The sequence below is a fragment of the Platichthys flesus genome, chromosome 16, assembly GCF_949316205.1.
Source record: "Platichthys flesus chromosome 16, fPlaFle2.1, whole genome shotgun sequence".
NCBI classification, from domain to species: Eukaryota; Metazoa; Chordata; class Actinopteri; order Pleuronectiformes; family Pleuronectidae; genus Platichthys; species Platichthys flesus.
This window is the reverse complement of record NC_084960.1, coordinates 22,157,831-22,181,401: the sequence shown is the minus strand read 5'-3', so window position 1 is coordinate 22,181,401 and position 23,571 is coordinate 22,157,831. Positions and strand designations below refer to the sequence as shown.

The window sequence follows — 23,571 nt, the reverse complement described above, 5'->3', positions numbered from 1 at the left end:
CAATCCAGGTGCGACTTTTGTTGTCTCTCCATGGAGTCGAACCAAAGACGAACCAGAGACCTTCTCTGCCCATAGTCCAAGTTTCTGCCACTCGACCACCGCCTCTCCTCATGCATCATCAAACTAGTAATCTACACATCACTCCATGCGTTGCTCCCTTAACTACAGATGGCCTGCGAATGTCATGGAGTTTTACAGTGAATTAGACAGTTTAGGTATGATTTTAATCTCCACACATCAGTGTTGTAAACAGTTCTCAAATTAATTATAGAATTATGTTTTCACACTGAGAGAAGTGGAAAGACTTGATTTGGACTGTTATCAATAGGTCTGTGGGAGATTATCACCTTGAATAGTACTGATGAGGTAGAAAGACATTTTATGTATTTGTACAATGTTGTATTTCTTTCAGCACTTTTATCAGAAGGGACTTAAAATATGTACATTTCACCATGAGGATATAAACCAAGACCACAGTACAACAGTTCTATCTGAAATCTGTTGTGCTTTATACACAACACAAAACATTCTTTAACAGTGCGTTTTTTCTCTTCATAGATGAAGAACTGCAGCACCTGATGTCCTCAGCAGCAACATGGTGGAGATCTGATTTGATACACTTTAGATAAGAACCCAGTGTTTTATATTTCTGCTTTGCCATAAGAGACAGAACATGGTCATCACAGCTGTGTCCTTCAGGCTCGTCTGTCCCTAATAAAATGATAGGAAACATGAAAGTGATCGTCATTATTGTAGAGGAAGAGTTACATATGAACAAAGTGTGTAATCTTATTTTCTGTGGATATTCAACTGTGTATTTGAATATGCTTTTGGATTAAAACGTGCACTACCATGACAATGAATGTTTTTAATGGAGCTATTTCACATTAAAAGTATTGCATTATAATTTAATACATTATGTATTATGTGCAATACTTTGATTGTTTTTAAGTAATGAAATCAGGTCTGTACCTGGAGTCAGTGTTCAGTCTGGTTGGATTCAAGTTGTGTGTCAAGTTGGACCTTCTAGAGGAACATGAAACCAATACACAGATATGTAAAGTCATACATGGGCCAGGTTAAGTAATTAACAGACTTTTAAATGGTAAAAATAAAATATTAGTTCAAAGTTAATCAGAGCATAATCATTTCAGATTAGGAAATAGGTAGTGCATATAAACCCACAACTCTGTATGACACTGTCTGTTCTAGTAAAGTTACAAGGCTATGACTTACTCATATTTAACAAAAGAATTCAGTGAAGTCTGTCTGAGATTAACGATTTAAATACTGAAGGTGGGAGACACGGTTATTTTTCACTGTAACACGTGACAGGACATCAACACCGTGACTCTGAATAAAGAGCCTTAAAAGACGTAGTGCTCCTTTGAACAGCTGCTCTTACAATGTGTAGCAAGTGCTAAATCTCCATTAGTATAATAGTAACAAAAATCACCCTTTACATAATTGAACATATATTTTCCATGTGAACCCCTTTAACACAGTTCAATTCAGGAGCAAAATATATATATAGTATTAGTAAACAGATCAAACAAATGCAGTACAACACATCACACATCCACAGTGTCTCTTTTGCTTATCATCACAGTCAGTCAGAAGTGTCCGTTTAACTTACGTAGCAGTTGAGAGATGCTTCGTTGGAGGTAGCAGGAGCTAGCTCATAGCCAGTGCTGCTGTTGAGAGCGGCAGAGTTCACACAGGAAAAGACACGACGGACGGGGGAAAAAAGCTTTGAGTCCCACACTCTAACCTGCTGAGCGAACAACGTCCACAGTGACTCCGCCGCCGTCCTCTCATCCAGACTCGCCAACCGTTCTCCGGTTCTTCGTGATACACAGCTCCGCAGCTTGTGACGACGTAACTCATGAGGCGTTCACTTGCAGCTGTGTTAAATGCAGCTTCGTTTGTCATGGCGAGTTGAAGAAGTCTGCTGCAAAGCTATGAATAATCCGCATGATGAAAACTCACAGCAATGTTATGCCTACATTATCAATATATTGAGACCCATGTGACACAGTTTGACATGGTTTAGCAAAGTGAATGAGGAGAAATACATCCAAGTGTGAGACGTAACAAACCGAAAGCGGTCTCATGCTGCGTTCAGGGTAACTCTGTTAAAATGGGTTTCATAGGTCATGATGAGCTGATGAACTTTGATGCCACGCCATTAACAATCTGCATGATGAAAAGTCACAATAATGTTATGCCTACATTATCAATATCTTGAGACCAATTTGACACAGTTTGACATGGTTTAGTAAAGTGGCTGGAGGGAAATACATCAAAGAGTAAGATGACCAAAACAAGACATTTCCTGATGCCACCAGGGGGCGCTTTCCTTTTAAGTCATGATTTCTAGGTAGATGTCTTCCGGTCGCGACTCTTGTCTTATATGTGTAGTTTGGAGTCGATTGGACAAAATATGTCTAAGTTACAGAAGCTCGTTTATATTGGCGTTTAGTCGAACTTTGAGACCTCACCACGGTCACACGGTATGATGAAAAGTTTAAATTCTGATAACTTTAGATCTTCATCTTGTTTTGTAGAGTCTCATCTAATTTTTAAGTTGATCTGATGAAAGCTGTCTGAGTAGTACATAAAAACATAACACGTACCAAAATAAGACATTTCGCGTTACCACCAGGGGGCGCTGTGATTGTAAGTCACAATTTCTGCACCCATGTCTTCTGGTGGCGACTCTTGTCGAATGTGTCTAGTTTGGACTCAATTGGACAAAATATGTCTGAAATATGGAAGCTTGTGTTTTGATGGCGTTTCATCAAACTTTAACGCCACACCACGGTCAGACGGTTTTGCTAAAACGTAATCCTTCAATAACTTTAGATCTCCAATTTGTTGTGATGACGATCGTCTAAATTTGAAGTTGATCTGATGAAAGCTGTACGACAAGTACATCAAAGAAAAAATATGGAATATGACCAAAATGGCCACTAAAGTCAAACTGGCGGGCTTCCTGTTGCGTTATTCATAATGCACTGATGGACTTTTTTGTGCATCTAGTCATGATACACAATAATCTTTGTTTTTTTTGAGGATCGGTGAATGCTAAATGAGGGGCTTTTCCGTAGGTGGCGCTCTTGAGCCATTTTGCCACGCCCTTTTCAAAATACTCCAGAATACGTAATTTTACGCCGCCTTCGAATTTACTGCAAACTCCTACAACTTTTTGAGCACATTAAAGCCCTCAAAAAGCCAATTCATTTAAGCTAAGAAAAATAATAATAATAATAATAATAATAATCATTTCAATTTCAATAGGGCCTCCCACCGATTTCGGTGCTCGGGCCCTAACTAGGGCTACGTTGTAGCACTAACGGGCCCGAGCACAGGCAATTTCAAGTCTGTTGCGGTCGGGGAAGAGAGAACGTTCGATGACCAAGCGCTCGTCTCCACATTGCCTGCGTTTGCCCTGTGCGGCAAGGAAGATCGCTCCACTTCTTCTGGCCAGCCGCTGGTGCTGAACTAGAGGTAAGTAACCTTGAAACTATCCAACATAACATATTGCTTTATCTATCATCATATGCTTACATGCCTCAAGTTTTTTGTAATATGTAATTGTTATAAAAGTTACCGTTTATTTATCACGTCTAATGAACAGATTGAAGCAAGATAACTCGACAGTCTTGTTTTGGTTGTGACATTATTTTTTTTAATGAGTTACTATCAATACGCTACACGTGTACGTTTCATGTGATAGTAACTGTTTCACCAATATTCTGATACAGGATGGTATATCCGCCATTACTATTTTCACATCGTTTATTTAGTCTGTCATGGAGTTGTAGAGTGAATTAGACAGTAGTGATAACATTATAATGTCCACACATCAGTGTTGTAAACACTTCTCCAATTAATTATATAATTATGTTTTCACACTGAGGGAAGTGGAGAGACTTGATGTGGACTGTTATCAACAGCTCTGTGGGAGATCATCACCTTGAATATTACAGATGAGGTAGAAAGACATTTTATCTATGTGTACAATGTTGTATTTCTTTGTCACGTTTTATCAAAAGCGATTTAAAGTATGTGCATTTAACCATTAGGATACAAACCCAGACCCTAGTACATCGGTTCTAGCTGAAATAAGTAGTGCTTCATAAACAACACAAAACATTCATAACAGTACGCTTCTGCTCCTCATTAATGCAGCTCCTGATGTCCCCAGCAGCAACATGGTGGAGATCTGCAGCTTCATGCTGGTCAACTGGAAGACAACTGATTAAGATTAAAAGATTAAGATTAAAATCCATGTATTCATCCAAAACACATGCACAGACATGCAAAGGCACACTCATGCAGGTAGGGACATTTAATCGCTGCTTTTTACCCATCTGGTGCAGGACACACAGAGCAGTGAGCGACCATGTACGGCACTCGGGGGAGCAGATGTTGGGGGAGTGAGGTGCCTTGCTCATGGGCACTAGAGAGGGTAGGGAGACTCTTGGATTTTTGGACAGATCAATCCAGGTGCGACTTTTGTTGTCTCTCCATGGAGTCGAACCAAAGACGAACCAGAGACCTTCTCTGCCCATAGTCCAAGTTTCTGCCACTCGACCACCGCCTCTCCTCATGCATCATCAAACTAGTAATCTACACATCACTCCATGCGTTGCTCCCTTAACTACAGATGGCCTGCGAATGTCATGGAGTTTTACAGTGAATTAGACAGTTTAGGTATGATTTTAATCTCCACACATCAGTGTTGTAAACAGTTCTCAAATTAATTATAGAATTATGTTTTCACACTGAGAGAAGTGGAAAGACTTGATTTGGACTGTTATCAATAGGTCTGTGGGAGATTATCACCTTGAATAGTACTGATGAGGTAGAAAGACATTTTATGTATTTGTACAATGTTGTATTTCTTTCAGCACTTTTATCAGAAGGGACTTAAAATATGTACATTTCACCATGAGGATATAAACCAAGACCACAGTACAACAGTTCTATCTGAAATCTGTTGTGCTTTATACACAACACAAAACATTCTTTAACAGTGCGTTTTTTCTCTTCATAGATGAAGAACTGCAGCACCTGATGTCCTCAGCAGCAACATGGTGGAGATCTGATTTGATACACTTTAGATAAGAACCCAGTGTTTTATATTTCTGCTTTGCCATAAGAGACAGAACATGGTCATCACAGCTGTGTCCTTCAGGCTCGTCTGTCCCTAATAAAATGATAGGAAACATGAAAGTGATCGTCATTATTGTAGAGGAAGAGTTACATATGAACAAAGTGTGTAATCTTATTTTCTGTGGATATTCAACTGTGTATTTGAATATGCTTTTGGATTAAAACGTGCACTACCATGACAATGAATGTTTTTAATGGAGCTATTTCACATTAAAAGTATTGCATTATAATTTAATACATTATGTATTATGTGCAATACTTTGATTGTTTTTAAGTAATGAAATCAGGTCTGTACCTGGAGTCAGTGTTCAGTCTGGTTGGATTCAAGTTGTGTGTCAAGTTGGACCTTCTAGAGGAACATGAAACCAATACACAGATATGTAAAGTCATACATGGGCCAGGTTAAGTAATTAACAGACTTTTAAATGGTAAAAATAAAATATTAGTTCAAAGTTAATCAGAGCATAATCATTTCAGATTAGGAAATAGGTAGTGCATATAAACCCACAACTCTGTATGACACTGTCTGTTCTAGTAAAGTTACAAGGCTATGACTTACTCATATTTAACAAAAGAATTCAGTGAAGTCTGTCTGAGATTAACGATTTAAATACTGAAGGTGGGAGACACGGTTATTTTTCACTGTAACACGTGACAGGACATCAACACCGTGACTCTGAATAAAGAGCCTTAAAAGACGTAGTGCTCCTTTGAACAGCTGCTCTTACAATGTGTAGCAAGTGCTAAATCTCCATTAGTATAATAGTAACAAAAATCACCCTTTACATAATTGAACATATATTTTCCATGTGAACCCCTTTAACACAGTTCAATTCAGGAGCAAAATATAATTTATACAGTATTTATTAGAGCTAGTATTAGTAAACAGATCAAACAAATGCAGTACAACACATCACACATCCACAGTGTCTCTTTTGCTTATCATCACAGTCAGTCAGAAGTGTCCGTTTAACTTACGTAGCAGTTGAGAGATGCTTCGTTGGAGGTAGCAGGAGCTAGCTCATAGCCAGTGCTGCTGTTGAGAGCGGCAGAGTTCACACAGGAAAAGACACGACGGACGGGGGAAAAAAGCTTTGAGTCCCACACTCTAACCTGCTGAGCGAACAACGTCCACAGTGACTCCGCCGCCGTCCTCTCATCCAGACTCGCCAACCGTTCTCCGGTTCTTCGTGATACACAGCTCCGCAGCTTGTGACGACGTAACTCATGAGGCGTTCACTTGCAGCTGTGTTAAATGCAGCTTCGTTTGTCATGGCGAGTTGAAGAAGTCTGCTGCAAAGCTATGAATAATCCGCATGATGAAAACTCACAGCAATGTTATGCCTACATTATCAATATATTGAGACCCATGTGACACAGTTTGACATGGTTTAGCAAAGTGAATGAGGAGAAATACATCCAAGTGTGAGACGTAACAAACCGAAAGCGGTCTCATGCTGCGTTCAGGGTAACTCTGTTAAAATGGGTTTCATAGGTCATGATGAGCTGATGAACTTTGATGCCACGCCATTAACAATCTGCATGATGAAAAGTCACAATAATGTTATGCCTACATTATCAATATCTTGAGACCAATTTGACACAGTTTGACATGGTTTAGTAAAGTGGCTGGAGGGAAATACATCAAAGAGTAAGATGACCAAAACAAGACATTTCCTGATGCCACCAGGGGGCGCTTTCCTTTTAAGTCATGATTTCTAGGTAGATGTCTTCCGGTCGCGACTCTTGTCTTATATGTGTAGTTTGGAGTCGATTGGACAAAATATGTCTAAGTTACAGAAGCTCGCTTATATTGGCGTTTAGTCGAACTTTGAGACCTCACCACGGTCACACGGTATGATGAAAAGTTTAAATTCTGATAACTTTAGATCTTCATCTTGTTTTGTAGAGTCTCATCTAATTTTTAAGTTGATCTGATGAAAGCTGTCTGAGTAGTACATAAAAACATAACACGTACCAAAATAAGACATTTCGCGTTACCACCAGGGGGCGCTGTGATTGTAAGTCACAATTTCTGCACCCATGTCTTCTGGTGGCGACTCTTGTCGAATGTGTCTAGTTTGGACTCAATTGGACAAAATATGTCTGAAATATGGAAGCTTGTGTTTTGATGGCGTTTCATCAAACTTTAACGCCACACCACGGTCAGACGGTTTTGCTAAAACGTAATCCTTCAATAACTTTAGATCTCCAATTTGTTGTGATGACGATCGTCTAAATTTGAAGTTGATCTGATGAAAGCTGTACGACAAGTACATCAAAGAAAAAATATGGAATATGACCAAAATGGCCACTAAAGTCAAACTGGCGGGCTTCCTGTTGCGTTATTCATAATGCACTGATGGACTTTTTTGTGCATCTAGTCATGATACACAATAATCTTTGTTTTTTTTGAGGATCGGTGAATGCTAAATGAGGGGCTTTTCCGTAGGTGGCGCTCTTGAGCCATTTTGCCACGCCCTTTTCAAAATACTCCAGAATACGTAATTTTACGCCGCCTTCGAATTTACTGCAAACTCCTACAACTTTTTGAGCACATTAAAGCCCTCAAAAAGCCAATTCATTTAAGCTAAGAAAAATAATAATAATAATAATAATAATAATCATTTCAATTTCAATAGGGCCTCCCACCGATTTCGGTGCTCGGGCCCTAATAATAATAATAATCATTTCAATTTCAATAGGGCCTCCCACCGATTTCGGTGCTCGGGCCCTAATAATAATAATAATCATTTCAATTTCAATAGGGCCTCCCACCGATTTCGGTGCTCGGGCCCTAACTAGGGCTACGTTGTAGCACTAACGGGCCCGAGCACAGGCAATTCCAAGTCTGTTGCGGTCGGGGAAGAGAGAACGTCTGATGACCAAGCGCTCGTCTCCACGTTGCCTGTGATTGCCCTGTGCGGCAAGGAAGATCGCTCCACTTCTTCTGGCCAGGTGCTGGTGCTGAACTAGAGGTACGTAACCTTGAAACTATCCAACATAACCTATTGCTTTATCATCATATGCTTACATGCCTCAAGTTTTTTGTAATATGTAATTGTTATAAAAGTTACCGTTTATTTATCACGTCTAATGAACAGATTGAAGCAAGATAACTCGACAGTCTTGTTTTGGTTGTGACATTATTTTTTTTAATGAGTTACTATCAATACGCTACACGTGTACGTTTCATGTGATAGTAACTGTTTCACCAATATTCTGATACAGGATGGTATATCCGCCATTACTATTTTCACATAGTTTATTTAGTCTGTCATGGAGATGTAGAGTGAATTAGACAGTAGTGATAACATTATAATGTCCACACATCAGTGTTGTAAACACTTCTCCAATTAATTATATAATTATGTTTTCACACTGAGGGAAGTGGAGAGACTTGATGTGGACTGTTATCAACAGCTCTGTGGGAGATCATCACCTTGAATATTACAGATGAGGTAGAAAGACATTTTATCTATGTGTACAATGTTGTATTTCTTTGTCACGTTTTATCAAAAGCGATTTAAAGTATGTGCATTTAACCATTAGGATACAAACCCAGACCCTAGTACATCGGTTCTAGCTGAAATAAGTAGTGCTTCATAAACAACACAAAACATTCATAACAGTACGCTTCTGCTCCTCATTAATGCAGCTCCTGATGTCCCCAGCAGCAACATGGTGGAGATCTGCAGCTTCATGCTGGTCAACTGGAAGACAACTGATTAAGATTAAAAGATTAAGATTAAAATCCATTTATTCATCCCAAACACATGCACAGACATGCAAAGGCACACTCATGCAGGTAGGGAAATTTAATCGCTGCTTTTTACCCATCTGGTGCAGGACACACAGAGCAGTGAGCGACCATGTACGGCGCTCGGGGGAGCAGATGTTGGGGGAGTGAGGTGCCTTGCTCATGGGCACTAGAGAGGGTAGGGAGACTCTTGGATTTTTGGACAGATCAATCCAGGTTCGACTTTTGTTGTCTCTCCATGGAGTCGAACCAAAGACGAACCAGAGACCTTCTCTGCCCATAGTCCAAGTTTCTGCCACTCGACCACCGCCTCTCCTCATGCATCATCAAACTAGTAATCTACACATCACTCCATGCGTTGCTCCCTTAACTACAGATGGCCTGCGAATGTCATGGAGTTTTACAGTGAATTAGACAGTTTAGGTATGATTTTAATCTCCACACATCAGTGTTGTAAACAGTTCTCAAATTAATTATAGAATTATGTTTTCACACTGAGAGAAGTGGAAAGACTTGATTTGGACTGTTATCAATAGGTCTGTGGGAGATTATCACCTTGAATAGTACTGATGAGGTAGAAAGACATTTTATGTATTTGTACAATGTTGTATTTCTTTCAGCACTTTTATCAGAAGGGACTTAAAATATGTACATTTCACCATGAGGATATAAACCAAGACCACAGTACAACAGTTCTATCTGAAATCTGTTGTGCTTTATACACAACACAAAACATTCTTTAACAGTGCGTTTTTTTCTTCATAGATGAAGAACTGCAGCACCTGATGTCCTCAGCAGCAACTTGGTGGAGATCTGATTTGATACACTTTAGATAAGAACCCAGTGTTTTATATTTCTGCTTTGCCATAAGAGACAGAACATGGTCATCACAGCTGTGTCCTTCAGGCTTGTCTGTCCCTAATAAAATGATAGGAAACATGAAAGTGATCGTCATTATTGTAGAGGAAGAGTTACATATGAACAAAGTGTGTAATCTTATTTTCTGTGGATATTCAACTGTGTATTTGAATATGCTTTTGGATTAAAACGTGCACTACCATGACAATGAATGTTTTTAATGGAGCTATTTCACATTAAAAGTATTGCATTATAATTTAATACATTATGTATTATGTGCAATACTTTGATTGTTTTTAAGTAATGAAATCAGGTCTGTACCTTGAGTCAGTGTTCAGTCTGGTTGGATTCAAGTTGTGTGTCAAGTTGGACCTTCTAGAGGAACATGAAACCAATACACAGATATGTAAAGTCATACATGGGCCAGGTTAAGTAATTAACAGACTTTTAAATGGTAAAAATAAAATATTAGTTCAAAGTTAATCAGAGCATAATCATTTCAGATTAGGAAATAGGTAGTGCATATAAGCCCACAACTCTGTATGACACTGTCTGTTCTAGTAAAGTAACAAGGCTATGACTTACTCATATTTAACAAAAGAATTCAGTGAAGTCTGTCTGAGATTAACGATTTAAATACTGAAGGTGGGAGACACGGTTATTTTTCACTGTAACACGTGACAGGACATCAACACCGTGACTCTGAATAAAGAGCCTTAAAAGACGTAGTGCTCCTTTGAACAGCTGCTCTTACAATGTGTAGCAAGTGCTAAATCTCCATTAGTATAATAGTAACAAAAATCACCCTTTACATAATTGAACATATATTTTCCATGTGAACCCCTTTAACACAGTTCAATTCAGGAGCAAAATATAATTTATACAGTATTTATTAGAGCTAGTATTAGTAAACAGATCAAACAAATGCAGTACAACACATCACACATCCACAGTGTCTCTTTTGCTTATCATCACAGTCAGTCAGAAGTGTCCGTTTAACTTACGTAGCAGTTGAGAGATGCTTCGTTGGAGCTAGCAGGAGCTAGCTCATAGCCAGTGCTGCTGTTGAGAGCGGCAGAGTTCACACAGGAAAAGACACAACGGGAGAGGGGAAAAAAGCTTTGAGTGCGTCCCACACTCTAACCTGCTGAGCGAACAACGTCCACAGTGACTCCGCCGCCGTCCTCTCATCCAGACTCGCCAACCGTTCTCCGGTTCTTCGTGATACACAGCTCCGCAGCTTGTGACGACGTAACTTTTTTCAGAGTCTCATGAGGCGTTCACTTGCAGCTGTGTTAAATGCAGCTTCGTTTGTCATGGCGAGTTGAAGAAGTCTGCTGCAAAGCTATGAATAATCCGCATGATGAAAACTCACAGCAATGTTATGCCTACATTATCAATATATTGAGACCCATGTGACACAGTTTGACATGGTTTAGCAAAGTGAATGAGGAGAAATACATCCAAGTGTGAGACGTAACAAACCGAAAGCGGTCTCATGCTGCGTTCATGGTAACTCTGTTAAAATGGGTTTCATTGGTCATGGTGAGCTGATGAACTTTGATGCCACGCCATTAACAATCTGCATGATGAAAAGTCACAATAATGTTATGCCTACATTATCAATATCTTGAGACCAATTTGACACAGTTTGACATGGTTTAGTAAAGTGGCTGGAGGGAAATACATCAAAGAGTAAGATGACCAAAACAAGACATTTCCTGATGCCACCAGGGGGCGCTTTCCTTTTAAGTCATGATTTCTAGGTAGATGTCTTCCGGTCGCGACTCTTGTCTTATATGTGTAGTTTGGAGTCGATTGGACAAAATATGTCTAAGTTACAGAAGCTCGCTTATATTGGCGTTTAGTCGAACTTTGAGACCTCACCACGGTCACACGGTATGATGAAAAGTTTAAATTCTGATAACTTTAGATCTTCATCTTGTTTTGTAGAGTCTCATCTAATTTTTAAGTTGATCTGATGAAAGCTGTCTGAGTAGTACATAAAAACATAACACGTACCAAAACAAGACATTTCGCGTTACCACCAGGGGGCGCTGTGATTGTAAGTCACAATTTCTGCACCCATGTCTTCTGGTGGCGACTCTTGTCGAATGTGTCTAGTTTGGACTCAATTGGACAAAATATGTCTGAAATATGGAAGCTTGTGTTTTGATGGCGTTTCATCAAACTTTAACGCCACACCACGGTCAGACGGTTTTGCTAAAACGTAATCCTTCAATAACTTTAGATCTCCAATTTGTTGTGATGACGATCGTCTAAATTTGAAGTTGATCTGATGAAAGCTGTACGACAAGTACATCAAAGAAAAAATATGGAATATGACCAAAAGGGCCACTAAAGTCAAACTGGCGGGCTTCCTGTTGCGTTATTCATAATGCACTGATGGACTTTTTTGTGCATCTAGTCATGATACACAATAATCTTTGTTTTTTTTGAGGATCGGTGAATGCTAAATGAGGGGCTTTTCCGTAGGTGGCGCTCTTGAGCCATTTTGCCACGCCCTTTTCAAAATACTCCAGAATACGTAATTTTACGCCGCCTTCGAATTTACTGCAAACTCCTACAACTTTTTGAGCACATTAAAGCCCTCAAAAAGCCAATTCATTTAAGCTAAGAAAAATAATAATAACTAGGGCTACGTTGTAGCACTAACGGGCCCGAGCACAGGCAATTTCAAGTCTGTTGCGGTCGGGGAAGAGAGAACGTTCGATGACCAAGCGCTCGTCTCAGCGTTGCATGCATTTGCGCACTGCTGCGATATAAACGCTTCACTTCCTGTAGCCAGCAGGTGGCGCTATGATTTTAAGTCATGGTGTCTTTGTTGATGTCATCAGGTCGCGCTTCTTGTCTTACATGTGTAGTTTGAACTCGATTGGACCAAATATGTCCAAGATACAGAAGCTTGTGTTTTGATGGCGTTTAGTCACATTTTGACGCCTCGCCACGGTCACACGGTGTGGCGAAAAATTGATCTTTCAATAACTTTAGATCTCCATCTTGTTGTGATGACACTCGTCTAAATTTTCAGTTGATCTGATGAAAGCTCTCCAAGAAGTACTTGAAAATAAAAAACATGGAAATATGGTCCAAATCGAAAATGGCGGGGTTGCTGTTGCGTTTTTCAAATTGCTCCGAGCGCGTTTTTTGTGCATCTGGTGATGATACACAAATGTCTTCAATTTCGTGAGGATCAGTGAATTCTAAATGAGGTGTTTCTCCATAAATGAGGGGAAGCTCCGTTGGTGGCGCTGTTGAGCCATTTTGCCACGCCCATTCTTTAAAACCATCTGAATATCTTCAAGGGAGGGGGGCTGATGATACACACATGTAGTTTGAGGGAGATGGACCCATGAACACGGAAGTTAAAGCGTTTTCGTGTGTCATGGCGAGCTGATGTGACTCCCCCCCACAGTCAGACAGTGTGACGAAAAGTTGTTTCTTTGATAACTTTAGATCTCCATCTTGTTGTGATGACACTCGTCTAAATTTTCAGTTGATGTGATGAAAGCTGTACGAGAAGTATATCAAAGTAAAAGATTATGGAATATGACCAAAATGGCCACGAAATCGAAAATGGCGTGCTTCCTGTTGCGTTTTTCATATTGCTCCGACGCGTTTTTTGTGCATCTGGTGATGATACACAACTGTCTTCAATTTCGTGCGGATCAGTGAATGCTAAATGAGGTGTTTCTCCGTAAATGAGGGAAAGCAGCGTTGGTGGCGCTGTTGAGCCATTTTGCCACACCCATTTCCAAATACCCCAGAATACGTACATTTTCACGAGGCCCATAATCTGCCCTATAGATGTTGAATGCATTCTGTAGTGACAACACATTCAAGCACATGTCCTACACCTCCATGAGAGGGGGGAGGGGTGAGAAGGGGGAGGGATGAGAGGGGTGAAAGGGGCTGGGGTAAGATGGGGGCGGGGTGAGAGGGGGGCGGGGCCTTCAAAACAGGTTGATCTGAGGAGGTCTGTTTTAGACAGAGTAAAAAGGTGCTGTTTTAAATTATCCTTGGGGTATTTTTACCAAAATATTTTACAGACGTTTCATTAAGACCCCAAGGAACCATATCAACTGTGTTGAAATGGAAATAATATGTCCCCTTTAAAGCGAATATGTCCCCTTTAAGCGTTTTCGTGTGTCATGGTGAGCTGATTTGACGCCCCGCCACAGTCAGACGGTGTGTCGAAAAGTTGTTTCTTTGATAACTTTAGATCTCCATCTTGTTGTGATGCCACCCGTCTAAATTTTAAATTGATGTGATGAAAGCTCTCCGACAAATAAATCAAAGTGCACGATGTACAAAAACAAGACATTTCCTGATGCCACCAGGGGGCGCTTTCCTTTTAAGTCATGATTTCTAGGTAGATGTCTTCCGGTCGCGACTCTTGTCTTATATGTGTAGTTTGGAGTCGATTGGACAAAATATGTCTAAGTTACAGAAACTCGCTTATATTGGCGTTTAGTCGAACTTTGAGACCTCACCACGGTCACACGGTATGATGAAAAGTTTAAATATTGATAACTTTAGATCTTCATCTTGTTTTGTAGAGTCTCATCTAATTTTTAAGTTGATCTGATGAAAGCTGTCTGAGTAGTACATAAAAACATAACACGTACCAAAAACAAGACATTTCCTGTTGCCACCAGGGGGCGCTGTGATTGTAAGTCACAATTTCTGCACCGATGTCTTCTGGTGGCGAATCTTGTCGTATGTGTCTAGTTTGGACTCAATTGGACAAAATATGTCTGAAATATGGAAGCTTGTGTTTTGATGGCGTTTCATCAAACTTTAACGCCACACCACAGTCAGACGGTTTTGCTAAAACGTAATCCTTCAATAACTTTAGATCTCCAATTTGTTGTGATGACAATCGTCTAAATTTGAAGTTGATCTGATGAAAGCTGTACGACAAGTACATCAAAGAAAAAATATGGAATATGACCAAAATGGCCACTAAAGTCAAACTGGCGGGCTTCCTGTTGCGTTATTCATAATGCACTGATGGACTTTTTTGTGCATCTAGTCATGATACACAATAATCTTTGTTTTTTTTGAGGATCGGTGAATGCTAAATGAGGGGCTTTTCCGTAGGTGGCGCTCTTGAGCCATTTTGCCACGCCCTTTTCAAAATACTCCAGAATACGTAATTTTACGCCGCCTTCGAATTTACTGCAAACTCCTACAACTTTTTGAGCACATTAAAGCCCTCAAAAAGCCAATTCATTTAAGCTAAGAAAAATAATAATAACTAGGGCTACGTTGTAGCACTAACGGGCCCGAGCACAGGCAATTTCAAGTCTGTTGCGGTCGGGGAAGAGAGAACGTTCGATGACCAAGCGCTCGTCTCCACATTGCCTGCGTTTGCCCTGTGCGGCAAGGAAGATCGCTCCACTTCTTCTGGCCAGCCGCTGGTGCTGAACTAGAGGTAAGTAACCTTCAAACTATCCAACATAACCTATTGCTTTATCTATCATCATATGCTTACATGCCTCAAGTTTTTGGTAATATGTAATTGTTATAAAAGTTACCGTTTATTTATCACGTCTAATGAACAGATTGAAGCAAGATAACTCCACAGTCTTGTTTTGGTTGTGACATTATTTTTTTTAATGAGTTACTATCAATACGCTACACGTGTACGTTTCATGTGATAGTAACTGTTTCACCAATATTCTGATACAGGATGGTATATCCGCCATTACTATTTTCACATCGTTTATTTAGTCTGTCATGGAGTTGTAGAGTGAATTAGACAGTAGTGATAACATTATAATGTCCACACATCAGTGTTGTAAACACTTCTCCAATTAATTATATAATTATGTTTTCACACTGAGGGAAGTGGAGAGACTTGATGTGGACTGTTATCAACAGCTCTGTGGGAGATCATCACCTTGAATATTACAGATGAGGTAGAAAGACATTTTATCTATGTGTACAATGTTGTATTTCTTTGTCACGTTTTATCAAAAGCGATTTAAAGTATGTGCATTTAACCATTAGGATACAAACCCAGACCCTAGTACATCGGTTCTAGCTGAAATATGTAGTGCTTCATAAACAACACAAAACATTCATAACAGTACGCTTCTGCTCCTCATTAATGCAGCTCCTGATGTCCCCAGCAGCAACATGGTGGAGATCTGCAGCTTCATGCTGGTCAAATGGAAGACAACTGATTAAGATTAAAAGATTAAGATTAAAATCCATTTATTCATCCCAAACACATGCACAGACATGCAAAGGCACACTCATGCAGGTAGGGAAATTTAATCGCTGCTTTTTACCCATCTGGTGCAGGACACACAGAGCAGTGAGCGACCATGTACGGCGCTCGGGGGAGCAGATGTTGGGGGAGTGAGGTGCCTTGCTCATGGGCACTAGAGAGGGTAGGGAGACTCTTGGATTTTTGGACAGATCAATCCAGGTTCGACTTTTGTTGTCTCTCCATGGAGTCGAACCAAAGACTAACCAGAGACCTTCTCTGCCCATAGTCCAAGTTTCTGCCACTCGACCACCGCCTCTCCTCATGCATCATCAAACTAGTAATCTACACATCACTCCATGCGTTGCTCCCTTAACTACAGATGGCCTGCGAATGTCATGGAGTTTTACAGTGAATTAGACAGTTTAGGTATGATTTTAATCTCCACACATCAGTGTTGTAAACAGTTCTCAAATTAATTATAGAATTATGTTTTCACACTGAGAGAAGTGGAAAGACTTGATTTGGACTGTTATCAATAGGTCTGTGGGAGATTATCACCTTGAATAGTACTGATGAGGTAGAAAGACATTTTATGTATTTGTACAATGTTGTATTTCTTTCAGCACTTTTATCAGAAGGGACTTAAAATATGTACATTTCACCATGAGGATATAAACCAAGACCACAGTACAACAGTTCTATCTGAAATCTGTTGTGCTTTATACACAACACAAAACATTCTTTAACAGTGCGTTTTTTCTCTTCATAGATGAAGAACTGCAGCACCTGATGTCCTCAGCAGCAATATGGTGGAGATCTGATTTGAAACACTTTAGATAAGAACCCAGTGTTTTATATTTCTGCTTTGCCATAAGAGACAGAACATGGTCATCACAGCTGTGTCCTTCAGGATCGTCTGTCCCTAATAAAATGATAGGAAACATGAAAGTGATCGTCATTATTGTAGAGGAAGAGTTACATATGAACAAAGTGTGTAATCTTATTTTCTGTGGATATTCAACTGTGTATTTGAATATGCTTTTGGATTAAAACGTGCACTACCATGACAATGAATGTTTTTAATGGAGCTATTTCACATTAAAAGTATTGCATTATAATTTAATACATTATGTATTATGTGCAATACTTTGATTGTTTTTAAGTAATAAAATCAGGTCTGTACCTGGAGTCAGTGTTCAGTCTGGTTGGATTCAAGTTGTGTGTCAAGTTGGACCTTCTAGAGGAACATGAAACCAATACACAGATATGTAAAGTCATACATGGGCCAGGTTAAGTAATTAACAGACTTTTAAATGGTAAAAATAAAATATTAGTTCAAAGTTAATCAGAGCATAATCATTTCAGATTAGGAAATAGGTAGTGCATATAAGCCCACAACTCTGTATGACACTGTCTGTTCTAGTAAAGGTACAAGGCTATGACTTACTCATATTTACCAAAAGAATTCAGTGAAGTCTGTCTGAGATTAACGATTTAAATACTGAAGGTGGGAGACACGGTTATTTTTCACTGTAACACGTGACAGGACATCAACACCGTGACTCTGAATAAAGAGCCTTAAAAGACGTAGTGCTCCTTTGAACAGCTGCTCTTACAATGTGTAGCAAGTGCTAAATCTCCATTAGTATAATAGTAACAAAAATCACCCTTAAATAATTGAACATATATTTTCCATGTGAACCCCTTTAACACAGTTCAATTCAGGAGCAAAATATAATTTATACAGTATTTATTAGAGCTAGTATTAGTAAACAGATCAAACAAATGCAGTACAACACATCACACATCCACAGTGTCTCTTTTGCTTATCATCACAGTCAGTCAGAAGTGTCCGTTTAACTTACGTAGCAGTTGAGAGATGCTTCGTTGGAGCTAGCAGGAGCTAGCTCATAGCCAGTGCTGCTGTTGAGAGCGGCAGAGTTCACACAGGAAAAGACACAACGGGAGAGGGGAAAAAAGCTTTGAGTCCCACACTCTAACCTGCTGAGCGAACAACGTCCACAGTGACTCCGCCGCCGTCCTCTCATCCAGACTCGCCAACCGTTCTCCGGTTCTTCGTGATACACAGCTCCGCAGCTTGTGACGACGTAACTTTTTCAGAGTCTCATGAGGCGTTCACTTGCAGCTGTGTTAAATGCAGCTTCGTTTGTCATGGCGAGTTGAAGAAGTCTGCTGCCAAACTATGAATAATCCGCATGATGAAAACTCACAGCAATGTTATGCCTACATTATCAATATATTGAGACCCATGTGACACAGTTTGACATGGTTTAGCAAAGTGAATGAGGAGAAATACATCCAAGTGTGAGACGTAACAAACCGAAAGCGGTCTCATGCTGCGTTCAGGGTAACTCTGTTAAAATGGGTTTCATTGGTCATGGTGAGCTGATGAACTTTGATGCCACGCCATTAACAATCTGCATGATGAAAAGTCACAATAATGTTATGCCTACATTATCAATATCTTGAGACCAATTTGACACAGTTTGACATGGTTTAGTAAAGTGGCTGGAGGGAAATACATCAAAGAGTAAGATGACCAAAACAAGACATTTCCTGATGCCACCAGGGGGCGCTTTCCTTTTAAGTCATGATTTCTAGGTAGATGTCTTCCGGTCGCGACTCTTGTCTTATATGTGTAGTTTGGAGTCGATTGGACAAAATATGTCTAAGTTACAGAAGCTTGCTTATATTGGCGTTTAGTCGAACTTTGAGACCTCACCACGGTCACACGGTATGATGAAAAGTTTAAATTCTGATAACTTTAGATCTTCATCTTGTTTTGTAGAGTCTCATCTAATTTTTAAGTTGATCTGATGAAAGCTGTCTGAGTAGTACATAAAAACATAACACGTACCAAAACAAGACATTTCGTGTTACCACCAGGGGGCGCTGTGATTGTAAGTCACAATTTCTGCACCCATGTCTTCTGGTGGCGACTCTTGTCGAATGTGTCTAGTTTGGACTCAATTGGACAAAATATGTCTGAAATATGGAAGCTTGTGTTTTGATGGCGTTTCATCAAACTTTAACGCCACACCACGGTCAGACGGTTTTGCTAAAACGTAATCCTTCAATAACTTTAGATCTCCAATTTGTTGTGATGACGATCGTCTAAATTTGAAGTTGATCTGATGAAAGCTGTACGACAAGTACATCAAAGAAAAAATATGGAATATGACCAAAATGGCCACTAAAGTCAAACTGGCGGGCTTCCTGTTGCGTTATTCATAATGCACTGATGGACTTTTTTGTGCATCTAGTCATGATACACAATAATCTTTGTTTTTTTTGAGGATCGGTGAATGCTAAATGAGGGGCTTTTCCGTAGGTGGCGCTCTTGAGCCATTTTGCCACGCCCTTTTCAAAATACTCCAGAATACGTAATTTTACGCCGCCTTCGAATTTACTGCAAACTCCTACAACTTTTTGAGCACATTAAAGCCCTCAAAAAGCCAATTCATTTAAGCTAAGAAAAATAATAATAATAATAATAATAATCATTTCAATTTCAATAGGGCCTCCCACCGATTTCGGTGCTCGGGCCCTAATAATCATTTCAATTTCAATAGGGCCTCCCACCGATTTCGGTGCTCGGGCCCTAATAATAATAATAATCACTTCAATTTCAATAGGGCCTCCCACCGATTTCGGTGCTCGGGCCCTAATAATCATTTCAATTTCAATAGGGCCTCCCACCGATTTCGGTGCTCGGGCCCTAATAATAATCTTTTCAATTTCAATAGGTCCTCTCACCGATTTCGGTGCTCGGGCCCTAATAATAATCATTTCAATTTCAATAGGGCCTCCCACCGATTTCGGTGCTCGGGCCCTAATAATCATTTCAATTTCAATAGGGCCTCCCACCGATTTCGGTGCTCGGGCCCTAATAATAATCATTTCAATTTCAATAGGGCCTCCCACCGATTTCGGTGCTCGGGCCCTAATAATAATAATCATTTCAATTTCAATAGGGCCTCCCACCGATTTCGGTGCTCGGGCCCTAATAACTAGGGCTACGTTGTAGCACTAACGGGCCCGAGCACAGGCCATTTCAAGTCTGTTGCGGTCGGTGAAGAAAGAGCGTTCGATGACCAAGCACTCGTCTCCGTGTTACATGCGTTTGGGCACTGCAGCAAGGATAAACACCTAAATTTCTGTAGCCAGCAGGTGGTGCTATCGTTTTAAGTCATGGTGTCTTTGTAAATATCATCAGGTCGCGACTCTTGTCTTACATGTCTGGTTTGGACTGGATTGGACCAAATATGTCCAACATAAAGAAGCTCATGTTTTAATGGCGTGTAATCAAACTTTGAAGTCACGCCAAGGTCACACCGTGAGACAAGGAATCGATCTTTAATAACTTTTCATCTCCATCTTGTTGTGATGACACTCAACTAAATTTCACATTGATCTGATGAAAGCTCTACAACAAGTACATCAAAGTAAAAGGGTGGAATATGGCTAAAATGGCTACCAAATCCAAAATGTCGGGCTTCCTGTGTGGTTTAGCATATCTGTCCAAGAGACTTATTTCTTTGTCATGAAAAGACACATGTCCCTATCGATTTTTGTAGAGGTAGACCAATCGTAGTGCCGGGGCTGCCCTTTAGCGGGCGCTAGTCAGTTATTTTGACACGCCCATTCCTTTAAACTATCTGTATATCTTCAGGGGTGGGCTGTTGATACACACATGTAGTTTGAGGGAGCTGGACCCATGAACACGGAAGTTACAGCAATTTCATGTGTCATGGCGAGTTGAACTTTGATGACATGCCATTAATAATCCGCATGATGAAAAGTCACAGTAATTGTAAGCCTACATATCAATGTCTTGAGACCCATTTGACACAGTTTGACATGGTTTCACAAAGTGGATGAGGAGAAATACATCCAAGTGTAAAATGTACAAAAACAAGACATTTCCTGCTGCCACCAGGAGGCGCTGAGATTTTAAGTCACGATTTCTGTGTAGATGTCTTCAGGTCGCAACTCTTGTCTTACATGTGTAGTTTGGTGTCGATTGGACCAAATATGTCTGAGAAAGAGAAGCTCGTGTTTTGATGGCGTTTCATCAAACTTTGACGCCATGTCACGGTCAGATGGTATGACGAAAAGTTTATCTATCAATAACTTTTGATCACCATTTTGTTGTGATTACACTCGTCTGTTGAGCCATTTTGCCACGCCCATTTCCAAATACTCCAGAATACATAAATTTACACCACTTTCTAATTTACTGCAAACTTTTAAAACTTTTTGAGCATGTTTAAAAATCTCAGAATAATCCTTTCAATTTCAATAGGGCCTCCCACCGGAGGTGCTCGGGCCCTAAGAATAATAATAATAATAATCATTTCAATTTCAATAGGGCCTCCCACCGATTTCGGGGATTGGGCCCTAATAATAATCCTTTCAATTTCAATAGGGCCTCTCACCATTCGGTGCTCAGGCCCTAATAATCCTTTCAATTTCAATAGGGCCTCTCACCATTCTGTGCTCGGGCCCTAATAATACAAATCCTTAAGAATTCAATAGGGCCTCACACCGATTTCGGTGCTCGGGCCCTAATAAGCAAGAGTGCTTGCAGCCCCAGTGGGAGAATGTACCTCAACTGCAGTCAGCTGCAGTGTTCATAATATGTCACAACGGTTGCATGAGGTTTATATACTGGCAATTAACCCTTTCTTTCAGTATTAACACGAGTAAGTGGTAAATATATGATATATAATATAGTTTTGGGTAGGAAAATTAAAAGGATCTTGCTGGCAATAGAAATTATCCTTGAAGACTATGGACATTAATTATTTTAAATAGCCTCTTAAGAAACGGGTGAAATTCGCCTAAAACGCTTGTTTGAGGACACCAAAATTAAATTGAATGCTGTTCTTGAACTATTTGGAGTACATGCATGATCTTGGTCTCTTTTGAAAGGTAACATCCTGAACTCCCCCCCCCCAACATAATCAATCTAACTGCTCCTGGCATTGAGTAATAGCAGTTGGCACACAGTGAGGTAGAAGGTTTTTATTTTCGCCTGAATATTTTTGGTAAACAAATGCCTGCTAATGACTCTAGCTGGGACTTATGAGCTGAAAAACATAATGGGACCCTAGCATGAAGCCTTGACTAGCCCAAGTTCAAATTTGACTACAATACCACAGAAAATGAATATTTTACAGATGTTTTACTAAGGGCATGTCTAGGCGTTTTCCAAAAAGGTCATTTGGAGGCTCCAAAGGACCCTTGGTACCCATGGTAACCAAATAGGCTAAAAAGGCTACTTTTACACTAAAATGGACCTATGTTCCATATGTGGGAAAATAAAAATTAGAACACACGAACACACACACAGAAATTTAGTTATTTATTATAATAAAATACGTACTTGTCAAGAGTAATGTCTCGTCCTTCCTGAAACATGGCCTCTGCCTCGTAGTCAAAAGACGTGTCGCTGTCTTCCTCTGATACATCATCATCAGACTTGTCGCTGTCACACCGATAACACAGATCCCTGGCTCGTTCGGTGGTCAAGTTTCATTTCTCTAAACGTTTCTCCATAGTGTAGCTTCAAAACTCTCCAAAGCAAGACTGAATTCTGCACACGGATCTCACAGCAACGCCCCCGAACTTTTACGCACCGATCTCAAAACCAGTGCTCTCTTACTGTTACCCACGGAGATGAGATGCTCTGGAAGCACGTGTTCGCTGTTGTGCAGTGACTTGCTGTGTGTTGATAGTTTTCTATCAGGTCGCGGAGGACATGTACTTGCTGGAAAATGTAATTGGCTAAACGATAAGTCAGTCATAACAAAAATCGACTGCAGTTGGCTGAGCCTCGCCACGTCAGAAGAAGGGCGCGCACTGTCTGTAAACGAGGGCTCTCGTTGGCGTTTGCCGAATGTGGACAAACCCTGCCTTCTCCAATTGGGTCGAGTGAGCTGTCCATCTAAAGGTTAGAGTGCACCCTCCATTTTGAAATCCAGAGAGCCGCTGTGTTTACTTTCTAACAGAAGTTAGGACGGAAAAAAAGTCAAAGTTGGCACTTAGCTGCTGGCTACTCTGAGATTACGCATCAGCTGGCTGTGGCTATTCTGTGATGAAATAGTCTGCAATGGAGTGATTATGTTACTGGATTCGATCGTCTGGACCTTTGGCAATGTACCAACACCTTTTTTGTTGGAATGTTATCGATCTGTGGATTAATATCATGCTTCTTAGGTGAGTGACGTTGACTGTCTTAATTATTTTTTTTGGTAAGTTGTCTGATTGTTACGTTGATTGTACCGGCTGTGGTGATCAGATCTTTAAATGGTTTACATCAGTGGAATCAGAAGAATCTTAGCTTTCTACCGATATGTTGCATTAGTACCTAGCTGATCGATAAAAAAACACACCTTGCGGGCTCTCACGGCCTGTCAACAGGCCGCGATTGCATAGGTAGTAAAGAACAACCACAAACAGTAAAATACACAACTCACAAATGAAATTAATCTAAAAACACTCAAAA

General features: G+C 40.2%; 1 long non-coding RNA gene across 1 annotated transcript in view; it reads right to left on the bottom strand.

Moving 5' to 3' along the window:
• Nucleotides 1–16,850: 16,850 nt before the first annotated feature.
• The window catches only part of LOC133971512 (uncharacterized), a 273,667-nt gene continuing 266,946 nt past the window's right edge, over nt 16,851–23,571 (bottom strand). Inside the window, exon 3 of the long non-coding RNA XR_009924384.1 lies at nt 16,851–16,962. This is a non-coding gene — a long non-coding RNA (uncharacterized LOC133971512). The remainder of the gene's footprint in view (nt 16,963–23,571) is intronic.